This window comes from Octopus sinensis, linkage group LG14 (assembly GCF_006345805.1).
Source record: "Octopus sinensis linkage group LG14, ASM634580v1, whole genome shotgun sequence".
NCBI lineage: Eukaryota > Metazoa > Mollusca > Cephalopoda > Octopoda > Octopodidae > Octopus > Octopus sinensis.
In genome coordinates, this window is record NC_043010.1 from 41,436,607 (window position 1) to 41,444,106 (window position 7,500).

Here is a 7,500-nt window from a genome sequence, read left to right on the forward strand (position 1 = left end):
AATCCTTTCTTTATTGGCTACAAGGGTCGAACACAAAGACAATTAAGGACAATACAAAACAAGGGACAAGTGGGGTTTAAAATAGAAAACTTGTAAACAATAAAAAATCTAAAAAGTTAACAAAAAATTAAACAACAAAATTCCCCAACGGGGGTCCACCCCAGGCCAACCAGGGTACCCCACACATCCTGGTCACGCCGAATGCCAATGGCACACCAGGGAGGCACGCCTCCTCCCCTCAACTGCTCTGGCTTACAGACGAATATTCAAAGTAGGCTAATTCACACGATTCATTTTCGCAACATTCACCCACCTTTCAACAAACTTACTAGTGGGGGAGGGGGCAATTCTTCTCTCTCTACTTTCCTATTAAAGCGGAACCTGAAAAAGTTGATGAAGGGCTCGGCCGAAGAGGAAAATGTCTGTCTTCAATCATTTCAACCTCGTCAATCACACTACCTCTTTCGCTGTAGCCACCAGGCAGAGGAAAACTGCCTTTCCCTCCCGGCCAAAAGAAAGCAGTGGGGAGATCTTCACAATAGACTCGGCTGAAAACCGGATCCGTCCTGCACGTGACAACAGCTGTTCGACAAAGCTCCACATGTCAGTATTGCGTGGACACTGGACGAGTGCATGCAGGACAGTTTCATCGCTCTGTGCACACCTTGGACTGGTCCGTCTGACAGCACTTTCATGTCTGTAGAGCTTGCCTTAAACCGGCAGAGCTCCCCGGTAGTACTACCAGGCCAGGGATTTCTGGAAGTTATCTATAGGCCTTGGCCCGAAAGTCCTCCGGAAAAGACCAGTTAGTTGTTACCTCTCGATGCCCAGAGTTTCCTCGAGTACGTCGTCGCTCTTTCCCTACATTAATCTTCTATAGAACTCCAATGACCGCGTTGCCCGACTGGCAGAAGGCCTTGAGCGCTTGCCGACACTCCAGGTGCTAAGCGCTCTTTCTTGATCTGCGCTTGACCATGGACTGTAGGTAGCTTCATCAATGAGGCAAGCTGCAGAAGGTCCCTTTTGACGAACGGTGACCACACCTGCTCACCGCTTTCTGTGAACGAGTAACGTTCTACTTGTAAGGCGCTCCATCTGTTGTCAACAGCCACTGAATGGAGATCTGAGCATTATACATGGTTGCTGATGCGCTGACATGCCCTTAGGGTGCGGCATCTCCAGTGTTTCCTGGACGGTGAGCAGGTGTTGTGGCCGTTTGTCAGACTTGCTCTTCTACAACTCGTCTCTGTGACTGAGCTGCGATTCTGAATTAGGCGTAGACCGAGGAAGGGTGCTTGGCACCTCGAGTGCCGTCAAGTGCTCACAGCTCTCTGCTAGGCGGGCAATGCGATCGGTAGTAGTTCCACTCTAGCGTTCTATAGAGGGTTAGTGGGAGAAAAGTGCGACGACGTTCCCGGGAAACTTTAGGCGTCGACGAGGTTCAACTTACTGGTCTGTTTCGGACCGGGCCCTATGGATAACTTCCAAAAATCCCTTGGCTGGCAGTGCTACCGAGGGGCGCTGCCCGTTCGGGATTACCTTTACAGGCACGGAGGTGCACTTAGAGCGACGAAACCATTCTGTACGCCTTCGTCCAGTGGCCGAGCATTTCTGACCTGTGGGTTTATGTATGTAAGACGGATCCAGCTATCAGCTGATTTCATTGTGAAGATTGCCCCGCCGGCCTCCTTTAACCAGGAGGGGCAGGTAATTGTTATTTGTCTAATGGCTGTAGCAAAAGAGGTAGTATGGTAGTATGGTGGACGTGTTTGAAAGGGCTAAAGACGGACACTTTCTTCTTTGGTCAATACCTCATCAAGTGTTTTTGCTTAACAGCATTTCACCGTCGCTACGTTCTGAGTTCAAATTTCGCCGAGGTCGACTTTCGGAGTCAATAAATTAAGTACGAGTGAAAAATGGGGTCGATGTAATTGATTTACCCCCTCACCCAAAATAGCTGCCCTTGTGGCAAAATTTGAAACCATTATTATTGTTGTTGTCGTTGTGATTGGTAATAATAATAATAATAATAATAATAATAATAATAATATAATAATTATAATTATTATTATTATCAATAATAATATGACCGCCATACTGTGAAGTCACGGAAATTTGGTGCCCCGTAAGTTAAAAAGGGGTTTGTAATCTTTTCGGCCTCCTAAGTGTTTTTATTTTTATTGTTACCATTACATTTCTGATGTAATGCATTTTTATGTAGAAACACCCCCTGTTTTGCAGGGAGTGCGCGTCAATAATTTTTAAAATTTTACTTTCGGTTAAAGTAAATACTTTGCAATTTTCTGTAATTATTTAAAGATGGCTAATAAAGAAGCGCGCTCCTTGTCGGTAAAATTGAGAACGAGGAAAGGATTGAGAATATGAATATCGAATGGCTAAACTTAATGACCTCTCTAAGCAACGTTAAAACTTTCGATGTCAACAACGAGAACAACAACAACAACAACAATAACAGCAGCAGTGACAGCAGCAACAGCAACAGCAACAACAACAGCAACAACAATAATAATAATATTTCTTTACTGCCCACAAGGGGCTAAACATAGAGGAGACAAACAAGGACAGACACAGGGACCAAGTCGATTTCATCGACCCCAGTCCGAAACTGGTACTTCATTTATCGACCCCGAAAGGATGAAAGGTAAAGTCGACCTCGGCGGAATTTGAACTCAGAACGTAACGGGTAAAAATCGACAATATCAAACTGCGTAAATTTGCAGATATTCTTATGGCTAATGCCTTTGAACCAGTCTATCACTGACTTGCAATTTTTTCAAATTCGTAGATTTAATTTCAGTTTTAGCGGGATTAATTAGTCTCCATTTAGGATTTCTATCGAAATTAGCTTTGTGGTCTTTTAGGGTAATAAAGAATTGGCGTGGGGAAAGTATTGTATCTTATCACTAACTTTAAAGTTGTTAGCCATTCTTCTTGCCTCCAAATTCACCACTTTATATAAATTTGCGTTATCTTTTTTGTAGGTGTCTGTAATGCTGTTCGAATGTAGACGTTTATAAACATCTTTGTCAACCGAGTATAAAATTTTTGTCTTTTCGGAGTTTACGAAAATCTTATCGAAATTCTTTATGTCTCTAAGTCTTTCCTTCATATCTCTGGAGTTGGTCGTTGAATTTTCGGAATTTAATTTTTATAATAAGCCCGAAAAGGTATTTTTCAAAGGCTTCCAATTCCGAAATAGGTGGTGGATTTTTGGAAGATTTAAGTCCGTAGTTGTTTCCGATAGATTTTTGCTTTCTATCAAAGAAGAAGGCTTTCTATCTCATTCTTCGAATAAACTCCTCTGTTTTTTCGATAAGACTCTTGAAGTATTGCTTCAGTGCCGGGAAGGGGATATTTTTTAGAGAAAAATCAAATGGATAAAGTTCTATAAATAATTCTATAAATAATTAGCTGTAAAATATTAATAAAAAAATAAATCCCAAACTCGAGTTTGGGATTAACTAATTAATTTGGTTCGTTCTAGTGTTATAACGGCGTATTTTATACACTCTTATATCTTTAAAAATATGTCTTATGACTTTTATTTATGCATGTTAACCACTGGTAATAAATTATTTTAATTTATTACCCTCATATTTACGATACACACACACGCATATATATAGGCGCAGGCGTGGCTGTGTGGTAAGAATCTTGCTTCCCAACCACATAATGGCCCACCAAAGCCCTGTCAGTGGATTTGGAAGGCGGAAACTGAAAGAAGCCTGTCGTATATATATATATATATATATATATATATATATATATATATATATATATATGTGTGTGTGTGTGTGTGTATGTGTGTGTGTGTGTGTGTGTGTGTGTGTGTATGTATATATATATATATACATGAGTATGTATATATGTGTGTGTCCGTGTTCCCCCGTCATCTCTTGACAACCGATGCAGTGCGTTTATGGCTCCGTAATCTTGCGGTTCAGAAAAAGAGAACGATAGAATAAGTCTAGGGGTCTCTTTTTTCGACTAAAACCCTTCAATTACTTTACGCTTGATAGCGGTTATATACTCTGTTATTGTGAGGGCCAACAAGGTCTAAGGTAGTATTTCCGGGTTTTCAGTAGCCAATGACTTGAAAATCATCAGTAGGGCTGCTGGTTTGTGTGCAGTTACCGAGTGCATATACACACCCAGGAGCACATATTCCACAAAAATATGTGTATGCATATATATATGTGTGTGTGCGTGTGTGTGTGTGTGTGTGCATATGCATACATATATTCATATATATACATACACATGCATACACACACGCACACACACACTCATATTTACATACATATACATATACATAAATTTATTCAGGAGTGGCTGTGTGGCATAGGCGTAGGAGTGGCTGTGTGGTAAGTAGCTTGTTTACCAACCACATGGTTCAGGGTTCGGTCCCACTGCGTGACACATTGGGCAAGTGTCTTCTACTATAGCCTCGGGCCGACCAAAGCCTTGTGAGTGGATTTGGTAGACGGAAACTGAAAGAAGCCCGTCGTATATATGTATATATCCATGCTTGTGTGTGTTTGTGTGTCTGAGTTTGTCCCCCTAGCATTGCTTGACAACCGATGCTGGTGTGTTTATGTACCCGTTACTTAGCGGTTCGGCAAAAGAGACCGATAGAATAAGTACTGGGCTTACAAAAGAATATGTCCCGGGGTCGAGTTGCTCGATTAAAGGCGGTGCTCCAGCATGGCCGCAGTCAAATGACTGAAACAAGTAAAAGTGTAAAAGAGAAAAAGAGTAATATATGTGTGTACTTGTATGTGTGAATGTGTGTATGCGTGTGTGTGTATGTGTGTGTGTGTTCATATTTGAGATATTTGGTTACATTAATATTTTAAATACAGCACTGTGTGTGATATTAAAGCAAGTATTCTAATAACAATAACGCAGTCTCATACAAACATGTAAAAACAAACATAAACACACCAGCATCGGTTGTCAAGCAACGCTAGGGGGACAAACACAGACACACAAACATACACGCACGCACACACACACACACACACACACACACACACACACACACACACACACACACACATATATATATATATATATATATACATATATACGACGGGCTTCTTTCAGTTTCCGTCTAACAAATCCACTCACAAGGCTTTGGTCGGCCCGAGGCTATAGTAGAAGACACTTTCCCAAGGTGCCACGCAGTGGGACTGAACCCGGAGCCATGTGGTTGGTAAACAAGCTACTTACCACACAGCCACTCCTGCGCCTATATTTCTCTTACATGTAGCAACATTAATTATAGGATACAGACAGACGCACACTGACATACATAGATATATATATATATGTGTGTGAATGTATGTATAATATATGTGCTCGAATGTGAATGTATGTATAGTATATGTGCTCATGTGTGAGTATATATATATATATATATATATATATATCGATAGATACTTACATACATATGTACACACATATGCACACGCATAGAGACACATACATGTATAAGTATATGTATATGTATTATATGTATATGCTTGTGTGTGTGTGTGGGTGTATAGGTGGATGTGTTTGTGTGTGTATGCGTGTTTGTTTGCATATTATATGTTAAGTCTCTTGACATACATATGCAGAAAGGGTATCACAATTAGCAAAGAAAAACCTTCGAGCAGTGAAGGCATAGAAAAATCTAGACCATCTCACTCCACTCTCCATTTTTCCTATTCATATTTTCAATCCAACCTTATTCCACACTCCCTTGAGACTAACTGGTGTTTTAATCGTAATATGCAAAAAGTACGCCTAAGTACTAGTTTTACAACCAATTAGAACTATTAAATCTTGTGCTTCATATGTATTATGTAGTACATTTATCATTTCTGGAAACATGCAGACTAGACCAAATTATACCGGACTGTCTTATGTCAAATATACCAATGTGTGCATCTCGGCCTTACGCGTTATTGCTTCAAAAGTTTAAATTGATTTCACATAATTAGTATTGCTTGGTGCAGACATTAAGGAGAATTTGAGTGTCCTTGAACAGGTATGTTCTTCAAAAAATCGTTTCAAGTATTTCTGTAATTGTGAGATGAACTTTGAAAAAAAAAGGAAATTTCGTCCTCGAAGCCAAAAATGAAAAGAAGCTGAAAAAGCGGGTTTTCCATTCTTCTAGGTAAGGGAACATTTTGGTTGAGAAAATGCCAAACCAAATGTCCAAACAAGGGAAAAACACCATGAATGCATCCAGAAGAAAAATAAACAATACAACAAATGTAAGAAAAGGCAAGTACAAATATAAGAAAATAGCAGGTACTGAAGGCCAGTTTTTATATATAAATGTAGTTACAAAATCTCTTGGGCCAGTGGTCTCGACGACCACTGCGGGTTGTCGTTCCGTGTGTTGGTGGAAGTGGAGATGGCGTGTGTGGAGCGGTGTGTATGTTGGGGTGGGTATATGAGGCTCCGGGGTATAAGCATCTGTATGGGATCTTTTAAGTTTATCAACAGAGACAGTGTCTCTGGAACCATTGCAGTCAATCGTGAAATATTTGTTAGAACGAGAAAGAAAACAATAAGGTCCTGAGTAAGGTTGAGTGAAAAGACTTCTCACGACGTCGTTTCTGACGAAAACGTGGGTTTACGAGGCCATATCCCTCGGGACCGCAGGTTTCACGATTTGATGCCAAGTGTTCATTGGTGGCTGGGCTTGAAGATAAGTACGAAAGCGGTTCCTATAAAGAGCGGGATCCTGAGTCGGAAGGTTTGCTGGGGCAAGTACCAGCCCAATGAAGTCCGAATGCCGACAAGTACTATGGGGAGGTACTCGAACCACCGTTGATTATCAGAGTAAGCATGAAACCCGGCTTTCAACTGCCGATGGAAGCGCTCCACTATTCCATTGGATGCAGGATGGTAGCTTGTAGTACGGACCCGTTGGGCACCGATGATCTTAGTAAGTTCCAAGAAAAGGTGGGACTCGAACTGCCTACCACGGTCTGTAGTGATGGTGATATGAACACTGTAGCGTGATATCCAAGGCTCGTGCTACAGAGTAAGCAGAAATATCAATTAGAGGAATGGCTTCGGGTCAACGAGTGAAACGATCAATGCAAGTAAGAATGTAAGTATATCCTTGACTGACAGGCCAGGTCCAACAAGATCAATGTGATTATGGCGGAAGCGAGTGTCTGGTGTGCTGAATGTGCTGAGGGGTGCACCTTCAACCTTTGACAGTAGAGGCAAGAACGAGACCAGCCAGTGATGTCATGCCTCATATTTGGCCAGAAGAATCTAACCGTAATGAGTTTCACTGATACTGAGGCTCCAGGATTCGATACATTATGCTGGACTTAGAGTACAACAGCTCGTCTATGAGTATCTGGGACGAAGGGACGAGGGGAATCTATCGAGACGTCACACAAGATCATCTTGTCGGAGGTTAGTACAGGCAAGTAGTTAAATTTGCACGTGCAAACTCTGGTGAAGTTA